The sequence below is a fragment of the Schistocerca nitens genome, chromosome 3 (genome assembly GCF_023898315.1).
Source record: "Schistocerca nitens isolate TAMUIC-IGC-003100 chromosome 3, iqSchNite1.1, whole genome shotgun sequence".
Lineage (NCBI taxonomy): Eukaryota > Metazoa > Arthropoda > Insecta > Orthoptera > Acrididae > Schistocerca > Schistocerca nitens.
In genome coordinates this window covers 336,829,864-336,842,501 of record NC_064616.1, presented here as the reverse complement: position 1 = coordinate 336,842,501, position 12,638 = coordinate 336,829,864, and positions in this window count along the sequence as shown.

Sequence of the window (12,638 nt, the reverse complement as noted above, 5' to 3'; positions counted from 1 at the left end):
TGGACATTTTGATGTAGCCTTTCTAAATTGAGTTTTTTTCAATCTATTCTCTGTTTGTTATATTGTTTTTTTCCGTACCTCTGGGCACTGAAAACTTTGGTCCTTTTGTATGGGCTTCCTGCCCCTTGCGATTCTTTCCATGGGTCCAGGTGCAGCCGCAGCAGCTGTCAGAAGATTTGCTGCTGATGTTTGCACTGCTGTTGCTGTTGATTTCTGAAAGTACAACTGATCCGCCAAACAATGGACAGATGCATAGGGGGAAGTTTCTGGTAGAGAAGAAGAAAGCGTGATTCAAGCAACAAATGGGATCCAAGCAATACGTGAAGAACTGTGTTCCTTTTACACAAAGAGCTGATCATAGTTCTCAAAAAATCCCTTTACGATAGGCGTCTAAAACCTTTCAAATTATTGGGCTCTATATCTTAATACAATGTAATAGGAGACATGTCGGAAATAAATATAAGACTATACACTATTCCAGGCTATAGTTTAGAGCTGGATACCTGAGTCTGGAGTGCTTGATATTTTAGTTATGGATTTCAGCACGAATTTCGTATCAGACTTGATGAATCAATTATTTCATGTTCTTAGAATCCTGAAGTTACAGAGAAGCCCATTCCATCCACAAATTGACAACAGAACGAAACGTGTACATAGGACGATCTCTAAAATATTGAGCTCTTATGTGAAGGGGGGTAAGACGTAAAAAATAAAAAAAATGGATTTCAGCACGAATTTCGCATCAGACTTGATGAAGCAATTATTTCATGTTCTTAGAATCCGGAAGTTACAGAGAAGCCCATTCCATCCACAAATTGATAACAGAACGAAACGTGTACATAGGACAATCTCTAAAATATTGAGCGCTTATGTGAAGGGGGGTAGGACGTAAAAAAAAATGATTTTTCAAAAATATGCCTATTTTGTAGCGAACATCTTCCTGAATAGTTTGATTGTAAAACATATATATTTGAGAGATTATAAGGCATGTCATTTGGTCTTAAGTGTACCAAGATGCAGCGCCACACCCCTTTGCTCAGCATTCTTCTGTCATACGTAGGTGTATTTCGCTCTGTAGAATTCGAATGTTTATATTTGTGCCTGAGATTGTCATACATGAAACAAACGACTATTGATATCGATAATTTCTCTGCTGATATAGACGTACATTGTTTTGAGCGCTGATCTTGTTTGTTCTATGTTTTGAAAGGCTTCCAATGTGGTGTTGTGAGTTTCGAAACGATTTTCATTTTGCTATGTTGTTTTGGGTTCGTTTGTGGCATATTATCGCCAAACATGCCTAGAATTCGTTGCTTCAACCGTAAACAATGTCACCACGGCAACATATACAGAGTAAAGGGTGCTACAACATGTGTTACACCAGTGGCTCAAGACTGCAATCTCTCAGAGCCCGTAGACAAACCACCGCTGAGTGCTTGAAGAAGGAAACTTATTTTTCGTGATAATGAAAATGGAGGCTGTGAATCTGAAGGTTTGTATACCGTAATATTATTGTTCATGTTAACATACTGTCACAGTTAATATTGGGCAATGTTATGTGCAAGTATTGCATCAGTGTGCAGTGTGTTTCTGTGGAGGAAGATAAGACTGCCAGGAAAGGCTTTGCCCCGAACTTATCTGTGAAGTGCAGCAAATGCAACGTTGGTGCGTTTTGCATGGCATCTAAAATCGTAAATAAAAAGTTATGATGTGAATTTGAGGGTACCATATGGCATGTGCTGTATTCGTAGGAGACAGAAGGCAGCAACTACACTTTGTGCTGTGATGAAGCTTCCACCTCCTCCAGCAAAATTAGAGAGATAATATGACTTACCACTTGGGGCTGTAAAAGAAGTTGCAGCATCATCAATGAAAAGTGCTGCGGAAGAATCTATTATCGGAAATGATGGTGACAGGCAAGGTTGCTACATAGAAGGTTGGGCCTATGTGTTCGGCAGCGATCGGGCGCTTCCGTGTGAAGTCACTGTCGAGAAGCGTCAGCGGCGCGAGACGTTCGCATACGGCACTATTGCGCTTAAACTAACATTAATTTACGAAAAGTGAAAGGCAATATAATGAATTATGGATTCGATCGAAGCTTACCAATACAGGGACTGAATGTTAATACCTGCTACGACTGTGAAACTCTTATAGTGTCTCTCTGGTAATAACAAAAGTAAAACTACAGATTTGTGGCTCCCCCTCAATTTATATTCTATTACTCAATATTTTTTGTTAGATAACAACAATCTGGTATGCTTCAGTCCCTGTTTATATATTTTACAATTTTTAATAGTACTGGAAACGCAACAATCACAAGAGCTTTCAGTTTACTAAACACATTTTGTGCATCACAGTCGGCAATAGTGTGTATCATCTTTTTCATGCAGGTATTAAGCATCAAGCGTACGTCTAATTAGTTGAGACATTACTACACATAATGATACAGAAGCCCGGTTTAATGAACTCACATTCAAAAATTTTAAGAAGAATTTAAATACCTTAATCAGATCTGGAGGGGACTGCAGAAGCTTTTTTTTAAAACTTGGTGTACTTTAGTTGTCACTTTAGTACTTCGTTGATACTGACGGCTTTGGCATAGCTTTCACTTTCTGCTTAATACATGAGCCAATAATTTGTTTCTCGTTCTCAGCGTGTTGTTTCCAGCTATCAAACGCTTATTTTTTTCTGTCTGTAGCGATAATTCCTTATGAAGCCTCTTCATTTCATCCTCTATGCGGCCTTTTTCAGTTTCTGTGTTTTGATCCACTTTTTTTTTTTTCTTCGGTGACAGTGAAGCCAGTCTGTTAAGTGCACGTATACGTGTTTCACGATCTTTCCTTCTGTCATTTCTTTCTTGGACAGAAACGAAGCAGCAGCTGCAGATATGGCTTTAATGAGGTGCAATGAAGGAACTGCAGTCGGCTTTAAGATCTTCTTTGGCGGAAGTTTCATTAATTCAGCTTGGAGATCCCGTAAATAATCGTCTTCTTTAAAATGTACGCTACAGATAGTAGCATTTTTAATGTTAATACTATCACTTCTTCTACAGAGCTGAACCCACCGAGCACATGTTTCAGGATCTTTCGGAAACTTATGATAGGAAATACTACTCCCTTTAGTCTTCTGATTATAGTTTTCACACACAGCCACGGCACAATTCGGCATTGTTAAAGTGTCGCAGAAAGAATAAACTCGATTCAACACGATTACAAGCAGCAACAACACAAAACTTACTTGCTTCAACACAAGAAAGCGCGCGCGATCTGAGCGGAGTTTCTCGACGCTGGCGTCATGCGCAGTACGGCGAAAAATCTCTGTTATGCGCACGCATTATGGGCCCCCCCTGGGTGACAAGGACATAGTGGCCGGTTTTGATGGTACCTGACAAAAAAGAGGGCACACTTCATTCAATGGTGGTGTTACAACAACATCTGTTGACACTGGCAAAGAACTACATGTTGAAGTATTGAGGAAATTTCGTCATTTTTGTGTGAAAGGAATTCCAGATCATGAATGTCATATGAACTATAAAGGCTCAAGTGGAGGTATGGAAGTGAAGGGAGTTGTCAGCTTGTTTAACAGATCTGTTCCCTCCGATGGTCTGTGATATGTGAAGTACCTTGGCGATGGTGATAGTAAAGCTTTCCTTGAGGTTCAAAAATGTGCTCGACATAGAGCTGAGACTATCGTGCATAAGTTAGAATGTGTGGAAAGTTAGAATGTGTGTAATATGTACAGAAAAGACTTGGTAGAAGACTTAGAAGGCTGAGACTAGATTTGTCAGGAAAAAAATTATCTGATGGGAAGAGAATTAAAGGGAGAGGACGAATGACATTTGCAGAAATTGATAAGCTATAGATATATTATGGCTTGATAATAAGAAGGAACACAGGGGACTTGAAAAATATGAAACAAGCATTTTGGGCCTTTACTTGCAAAAAATGTCCTCAGACTGTAATCCTATCCACAACTTGCACCCAAAAGGAAGTGAATCATAGTGTGGCTACCAAAGGTCAATTGCTGGTGGTGAAGAATGTTATCACAGGAATTCTCTACAAACTGCTGTAATGGAAGCCATCAAACCTGTATTCAGGGACCTTACAAATGAAAACTTATTGAAGAAATGTCTTCATGGCGTTACCCAAAACCTAGATGAAAGTTTTAACCAATGTGTATGGGAAAGACTGCCAAAAACAATTTTTGTGGAAATAAATGCACTTGCTTCTGGTGTTTATGATGCAGTTTCATATTTTAATGATGGCGTGCAAAGCAGGAAATATGGTTTAGAGAAAATGGGAATTAAGCGTGGCGTGAACTGCATCAAAGTTTTGTTTGTGATAGACAGAGAGCATGTAGTAAAAGCAGATAAATCAATTTTGGAGGTGATAAAATCAAGAAGAGTGCGTCATAGGAATGTGAAAAAGGGAGAAAACTGATTTAGAAAATCAAAAAGGACCTACTTATGGTGATGGACAGTTCTAGAGTAATGCCAAATACAAGGAGAAACTTTAACAGCCATTTTTCGCAAAACACAAATATCTGTACTTAGGTACATGTAATCCAAAATAAATATCCTATTACTTTCAAACTTGGTATGCTTATTAAACACAAACTCCTTAATGCAAAACTCTCGAATTTTCCAAAACTGTTCAAAACTTCACATGCAAAAAAAAAAAAAATATTTTGTTATGTTTTTGAACTTCCACTACTAAGGGTGTGACTCCTGAATCCTTCCTGGTCATGCTGACAAAGTTTTATGAATTTATTTGTAAAAGTATAGACAGCGGAAATTAAAATGTCATGTTGTGTCTCGCCTGCTCCAAGTCGGCCCGTTTGTCGTCCTACATGGGGTACATACCTACAATACGTAGTTCGCACATATAGCTCTGAAGTACATACAAGTACAGGTCCCTTTTGAGGTGGCATATGGTTGGAAAACGTCCCCCTTTGATGTCATCGTTTCTACATTAGGACCTAACTATAAATCGGTTAAAAAATTTGCAAAAGAGTACAGGAGATATGGGAGAAATAAAGAGAGCCAATACTAAAGATTTGGAATGACAGGAAAAATCCGCACGGTACAGAGTGGGTTCATGGGTGTTGGTCACTAACTCATACGTGCATATAGGAAAGAAAGAGGAAAGCAGAAAGGCAGACATCACTGTGCTACATAGCAAGGTAGTGTGAAGTATCACTATGTGACTTCAGCACCAGGCGCCTCTGCTAAGTTAAACGTAGGCAGAAACACCCCAACTCAGTGACTCAGGTTAGTTAGTCAAGTAACACAACGATTATGGGGAGAATAAAGGAGGAGAAATGCGTTCATACACACACAGTAGCTGTGTCGTTAGTGCTGGTTTAGCCCTGGAAGTAAGGAGACTTTCGAAGCACAAAGACACATTCAGTGATACTGCTATTCTGTCCGTGTTACTGGAACCAAAAATAACTACAGTCTACTGAGTATCAGTGAAAAGAAGACAAGCTGATCGATGATGGTCTGCCTGTTACCTTCTTCCTGACTTCAACACTGAGACACAGCCAACCAAATCCATATCAGAGTCAAGGTCTCCTGTTGCTGCCTACTGGAACACCACAGACGAGGACAAGACGAGTTTGCAGTCATCCGTTCTCCACTAAAGGTCATAATAAATGATCTGCAAGCTGTCATCTCGACACTGACCAGGTGTGGCACGTTCGCACAGCCATCTGCAGAACGTTTTTCGATCCATGGTGGATGACCAGGGCCTAGTGTTCCGACAACAGCCATTTTGGATCACAGTCCACTGTGTTCACCTGAGCATGTGACAGGCTGTCAACGAGAACACTGAGGTCGGAGCCATAGTGTAAGGCAGAACATCTCGGGGGCGAGGCCCTCACGTCCCCATGCTTCAGCGCAGCACATGCCAGCGTTCACTGCCCTGTAGGGCAACGTCACATCTCACTGACGAGGCGTTCGCACATCTTTGGGGCATTCACCTATGCTTGGCCACCAACTACCACCTTGAAGACACTCTAAAACTTTTCAAACTCAACACGAGAAATAAATTCACATTCTGTTCAAATGGTTCAAACGGCTCTGGGCACTATGGGACTTAACATCTGAAGTCATCAGTCCCCTATAACTTAGAACTACTTAAACCTAACTAACCTAAGGACATCACACACATCCATGCCCGAGGAAGGATTCGAACCTCTGACCGTAGCAGTCGCGCGGTTCCGCACTGAAGCCGCATTCTGTCGTCGGCCTCCTGCTAACAACGCGATCCCAGTTCTCTGGTTTTCAACGTAACCAAACCTACTGTGCAATATCCGTATTGTAGGAGACTGCAGTCTGTGTTTAGGATTTGAAGTACTTACATCAGTCAACCCTAACCACATGGCATTGTACAGTGACAGAACTTGCGGACATGATTTTCATTTATATGCAAGCAGATGGAAGCAGAAGAGAAGTGGTAAGGTCGTACAGAACCAAATATCTGTGTAGAAGACATCCGACTCGCACCTTATTTCCAAGACTCTTCCAATGATTTAGTACAACAACTGATGTGGATGACAAACTACACAGACTCCCCCCGACTTAGAAGATGCAGTGCCTGCTCAAGTGGATGAAGCACTACTCGATCAGCTGCACATAAAATGAATGCTTCACAGAGCACTGTATTGTGAATAATGCAGTCACACATCTACCACCCAGACAAAGTCCATGCTTTGACTCCTGCTGACTCTGGATCTTGGGTGGTTTTCAGCCAATGCTCCTTGCAACACCTTAGAGCTGTACTTTTCGCGCATGAAGCCTGTTTCACCAGAGACAGAACGCTAAATAGTCATAGCAGTCATGTGTGGGTCGATGCAGCTGTAAAGAGCCTCAAGACAGATATCCAGTCTACATGTGGGTGAGAATACTCACTGATTATGTACTAGGCTCATTTCTTCATCCTCCTTGCTTAAATGCATGTCTCATTGTGTACACTGTATATCAGAGACGTACTACCCAGGTTCATGGTATACATTCATCTTGTTATTCGTCAGTGGATATGATTGCAACAAGATCGGGTCCCACCTCAGTTTGGACTGAGGCTTCGTGAAAACCTGGATCAGACATTCTATGAACATCTGACAGGTAGACGAGGTCCTGTTTCGCAGCCACCATGTAAACCTGATCTCACCGTACTTGATTCCTTAGTGTGCGGAATGTGGAAAATCTTGTGTACGAGACTCCTGCTGAGACTGAAGGGGATCTCCTGACAAGAACTCTTGCTGCCTGTGACACTATTCAGATGATACCAGTGTTATTAGAATGAGTACAGTAGAACTTTGTGTGATGATGCCATGCCTCCATTGACGCTGGGGGCCCTATTTTGTTCAACTGCGGTAACTGTTACAGTTTGTGAAACTTGTGCTGGACTGTGTGGCTGATCCCGGCGGAGGTTCGAGTCCTCCCTCGGGCATGGGTGTGTGTGTTTGTCCTTAGGATAATGTAGGTTAACTAGTGTGTAAGCTTAGGGACTGATGACCTTAGCAGTTAAGTCCCATAAGATTTCACACACATTTGAACATAATTACTGTACCTCACTCTTAGGTTTTCTGGTGTCTCTGGCATCAAGCTACATGGTCCGTTACTAGTCCACCAATAGAGAAAATTATCTGAGGGTATTGTGGAGTATCCAGCGGGAATTCTGTATGTCATGATCAGGATTAAGAAGTTGTGACCCTTAGTATGAGCGCTGGGTGAGGCTAAGGCGAAACACGACTAAATTTTCGCTTATGCCTGTCGACTTGATCGTTTCCAGACTATGGTCCCTTACCTCAAATAGGCATGTTTACTCTTCCCCACCATACTTGAAAGTATGTAACATCATCATGAAATCATCCTGTACATCTGCATGGTGCAATGAACCACCTGCAATCTGTTTCTCTACCGTTCCCGCCGCTCGCAATGGCCGCGCGGTTTGAGGCGCCATGTCACGAATTGCGCGGCCCCTCCCACCGAAGGTTCGAGTCCTTCCTCGGGCATGCGTGTGTGTTGTTCTTAGCATAAGGTACGTTATGTTAGTTTCAGTAATTTGTAAGTCTAGGGACCGATGACCTCAGCAGTTTGGTCCCTTAGGAATTCACACACGTCTGAACATTTTTTTCTCTACCGTTTCACTCTCGAACGGCGCAAGGGAAAAACGAGGCCCTTAAATTTTTCTGTGCGAGCCCTGATTTCTCTTATTTTACTGTGATGATCATTTCTCACTATGTAGGTGGGTGCTAACAACGTTTTCGCAATCGGATCAGAAAACTGGTGATTGACATTTCATGAGATGATCTCGTCGCAACGAAAAACGCCTTTGTTTTAATGATTGCCACTCCAGTCACGTATCATGTCTGTGGCACTAACTCCCCTATTTCGCGATAATACAAAACGAGCTGCCCTTCTTTGAAATTCTTCGATGTCATCCGTCACTCCCATCCGATGCAGATCCTACAGCGCACAGCAATACTGCGGGCAAGCAGTCTCTTCAGTAGACCTGTTGCACCTTCCAAGGGTTCCGCCAGTGAAACGCAGTCTTTCGTTTGCCTTATCTATGTGATTATTCCAGTTTAGGTTATTTATAATTGTAATCCGTAAGTATTTAGTTGAATTTACAGCCTTCAGATTTGTGTGACTTATCTCGTAATCGAAATTTAGCGGATTTCTTTTAGTACTCATGTGAATAACTTCACACTTTCCTTTATTTAGGATCAATTGCCACTTTTCGCACCATACAGATATCTTATGCAAATCGTTTTGCAATTCGTTTTGGTCATCTGATGACTTTACAAGACGGTAAATGGCAGCACCCTCTGCAGACAGTCTGAGACGGCTACTCAGATTATCTCCTATGTCGTTAATATAGAGCAGGAACAATAAAGGGCCTATAACGCTTTCTTAGGGAACGCCGGTTATTACTTCTATTTTACTCGATGACTTTCCGTCTATTACTACGTACTGTGACCTTTCTGACAGGAAATCACAAATCCAGTCGCACAAGTGAGGCGATATTCCATAGCCACGCATTTTGGTTAGAAGACGCTTGTGAGGAAATGTATCGAAAGCTTTCTGGAAATCTAAAAACATGGAATCAATTTGACATACCCTGCCGATAGACCTAATTACTTCATGAGTATAAAGAGCTAGTTGTGTTTCACAAGAACGATATTCTCTGAGTCCGTGCTCACTATGTGTCAATAAATATTTTTCTTCGAGGTACTTCATCATGTTCGAATACACTATATGTTCCAAAACCCTACTGCAAATCGACGTTCGTTGATATGGGCCTGTAATTCCTACTTCCGTTTTTGGGTATTGGTGTGACTCCAGCAATTTTCCAGTCTTTAGGTACTGATCTTTCTGTGAGCGAGCGGTTGTTTTTAATTGCTAAATATGGAGCTATTGTATCAGGATACTCTCAAAGGAACCTGACTGGTATACAATCTGCAACAGGAGGCCTTGCATTTCTGAAGTGAATTAAGCTGCTTTGCTACACCGAGGATATCTACTTCTATGTTTCTCATCTTGGCAGATGTTCTTCATTGGAATTACGGAATATTTACTTGGTCTTCTTTGGTGAAGGAGTTTCGGAAGACCGTGTTTAATAACTCTGCTTTATTGGCACTGTCATGAGTGACTTCACCGTTGTTATCGCGCAGTGAAGGTATTGATTGCGTCTTGTCACTGGTGTGTTTCATGTACGACAAGAATCTCAGTGGGATTTGAGCCAGATTCCGAGACAAAGTTTCGTTGTGAAAATTATTCAATGCATCTCGCATTGAAGTACGCGCTATATTTCGGACTTCCGCAAAACTTTACCAATCTTGGGGATTTTGCGTTCTTTTAAATTTGGCATGATTTTTTTGTTGCTTCTGCAACAGCAATCTGACCCGTTTTGTGTACCATGGGGGATCAGTACCATCACTTAATTTATGTGGTATATATCTTTCAACTGACGTCGATACTATCTCTTTGAAACCATTCCACATTTTTTCTACTCTTACACGATCAGATCGGAAGGGGTGAAGACTGTCTCTTAAAAAGGCGTTAAGAGGATTTTTATCAGCTTGTTTAAGTAGCTATTCCATGCGTTTCTTTTTGATAGTTGTAGGTGTTACGATATTCAGCCTAGCAGCTACTGCCTTGTGGTCGCTAATTCCTGTATTCGTCACGATACTCCCTATTTGTCCAGGATTATTTGTTGCTAAGAGGTCACGTATGCTTTCGCAACAATTTACGCTTCGAGTGGGCTCATGAACTAATTGTTCAAAATGATTTTCTGAGAAAGCATTCAGTACAATTTCGAACAACGTTTTATGTCTGCCGCAGACTTTAAACGTATAATTTTTCCAGCATATCGAGGGTAAATTGAAGTCACCACCGACTATAATTGTATGTGTGGAGTACCTATTTGAAATGAGACTCAAGATTTCCTTGAACAGTTCAGCAACTATGTCTTCTCAGTCGGGGGGACGGTAAAAAAATCCTATTAATAGTTTAGTCCGATTGTCAAGTATAACCTCTAACCTTACTATTTTGCAGGAACTATCTACTTCAAAGTCAGTACAAGGTAAACTACTTCTGACAGCAATAAATACTCCATCACCAACTGTATTTAATCTATTATATCTGAACACTTAGATCTTTCGAAAAAATTTCGGCTGAATTTATTTCCGGGTTTAGCCAACTTTCTGTATCTATAACTATTTGAGCTTCGGTGCTTTCTATTAGGGCTCGGAGCTGTGATTTTTTTTTCAACACAGCCAATGTACAACTACAATACCGATCGTTTCTACAACTACTTTTCTGTATTTTACCTGCCTCCTTTTAGATGGACACTCTTTCTGTGGTTTCCTGAGACCGTCTTACCTAAAAAACCGCCCAGTCCCTTCCACACAGCCCCCGTTACCCGTGTAGCCGCTTTGTGTGTGTAGTGGACTCCTAACGAGTTAAGCAGAACCCGAAAAACCACCACCTGATGGCGCAAGTCAAGGAATCTGCAGCCTACACAGTCACAGAACCGCCTGAGCCTCTGATTTAGACCCTCGCCTCAGCTCTGCACCAAAGGATCACAGTCGGTTCTATCGACGATGCTACAGATGGTGAGCTTCACCTTAATCTCACAAGCAGGACTGGCAGTCTTTACCATTTCCGCTAGCTACCCGAAACCAGAGAGAATCTCCTCCGATCCAAAGCGACACACGTCATTTGTATCGACATGAGCCACCACCAACAGTTGGCTGGACCCTGTACACTCTGTAGTATCCGGAAGCACCCTTTCCGTGTCCAGAATGACTTTAACCAGTATGCACAAGGAGTGCACAAAACCCACCCTCTGTGAATGCCCAGACCTTTCTGGCCGAGGAGCTCCCCTGGAACAAGGTGGACGACAGCACCTGGCTTAGAGACTTCGTCAGCCACAGATAACGCCCAAAGCCTGTTCATCAAACGAACCGGGAAGCCCCTACAGTCGGCCCCTTGGAAAGTGTTTCGCTGCCTGCCAGACTGGAATGATCTCCTACTCGACCTTGGTTGAGGGGTCAACCTGAGCACAGACGATACCCGGGGCGGCCACAGCATTTGATCGATTGGAGGACGCATGAGACGTGCTCGACATGGCTTGCATACCTGCGTCCGACCCCCCACAGTTATGCACCTTGGCAGCAGCCTCAAGCTTGTGATGGAAGCCAACACAGCCTGGAGCTGTGAGAGGCGACCACCAACTCAGCTCGCATCTGTGCACAGCAATCACAGTTCCTATCCATTACTGAAGTTGCTCCTGTTTGAAGCTCGTAAAAATATGTAACAAACGAACAGTGTACTCGGCTTATTAGCAGCAGGAATTCGAAGTGCTCTCTCACTGTTAGTCTAACAGGCACTGAGCTACAATAAACAAAACAAACAAAAGGCTTTATGATATGAGGGTCGATAACAACGGTGGTACTCTGTTATTAAAATAAAAGGTTGGGCCTAGTAAGCACTCGAACACACAAGAAATTACAAAAGTAAACTCTTTAACTACACAGTTATCCACAGGTACCTATAAATAAGTCGCTGCTGTTGGAAGTTCGCAAAATATATAACAAACGAGCATGGAGCTCCAAGAGAGGGCAGTAAACCGTACCGACCATTAAAATGCGGGAGCCAAAACAACTGTATTTGACCTTCTGAAAGAGTTGTCTGTTATTTAGAGCATGTGAATGGGATAATTAACATCGTGTACAAGCTACAATGCGTTTGTCTACAAATAATGCAGTTCACTAAATTTCAGTAAAGTTGCATAAGAACCTGTTGGATTGTGAATGGTCATTCCAAAGAACTGCTCAGCACATTGGATGTGAGATGAGAGCTGTGTACCAGTGATGGCACTAGTATTTCACGTAAAGTGCCTATTACCGCTTTGCATAGCAGCATAGTACTGAATCAGGACGGAACTGCAGATTGAATGAGGAACCATTTTTATCCTCATGGCGACTGCGACAGAAATTGGATGAATGTTGCACCTAGTGTCATTGAAAACCGCAATGAATGCTAAGCTGAGATATATGTACATGAGAAACAGGGGTATTGATCGTCAACGGACCTGTCACATATCATTGCTGTGTAGCAGTCTTCTGAC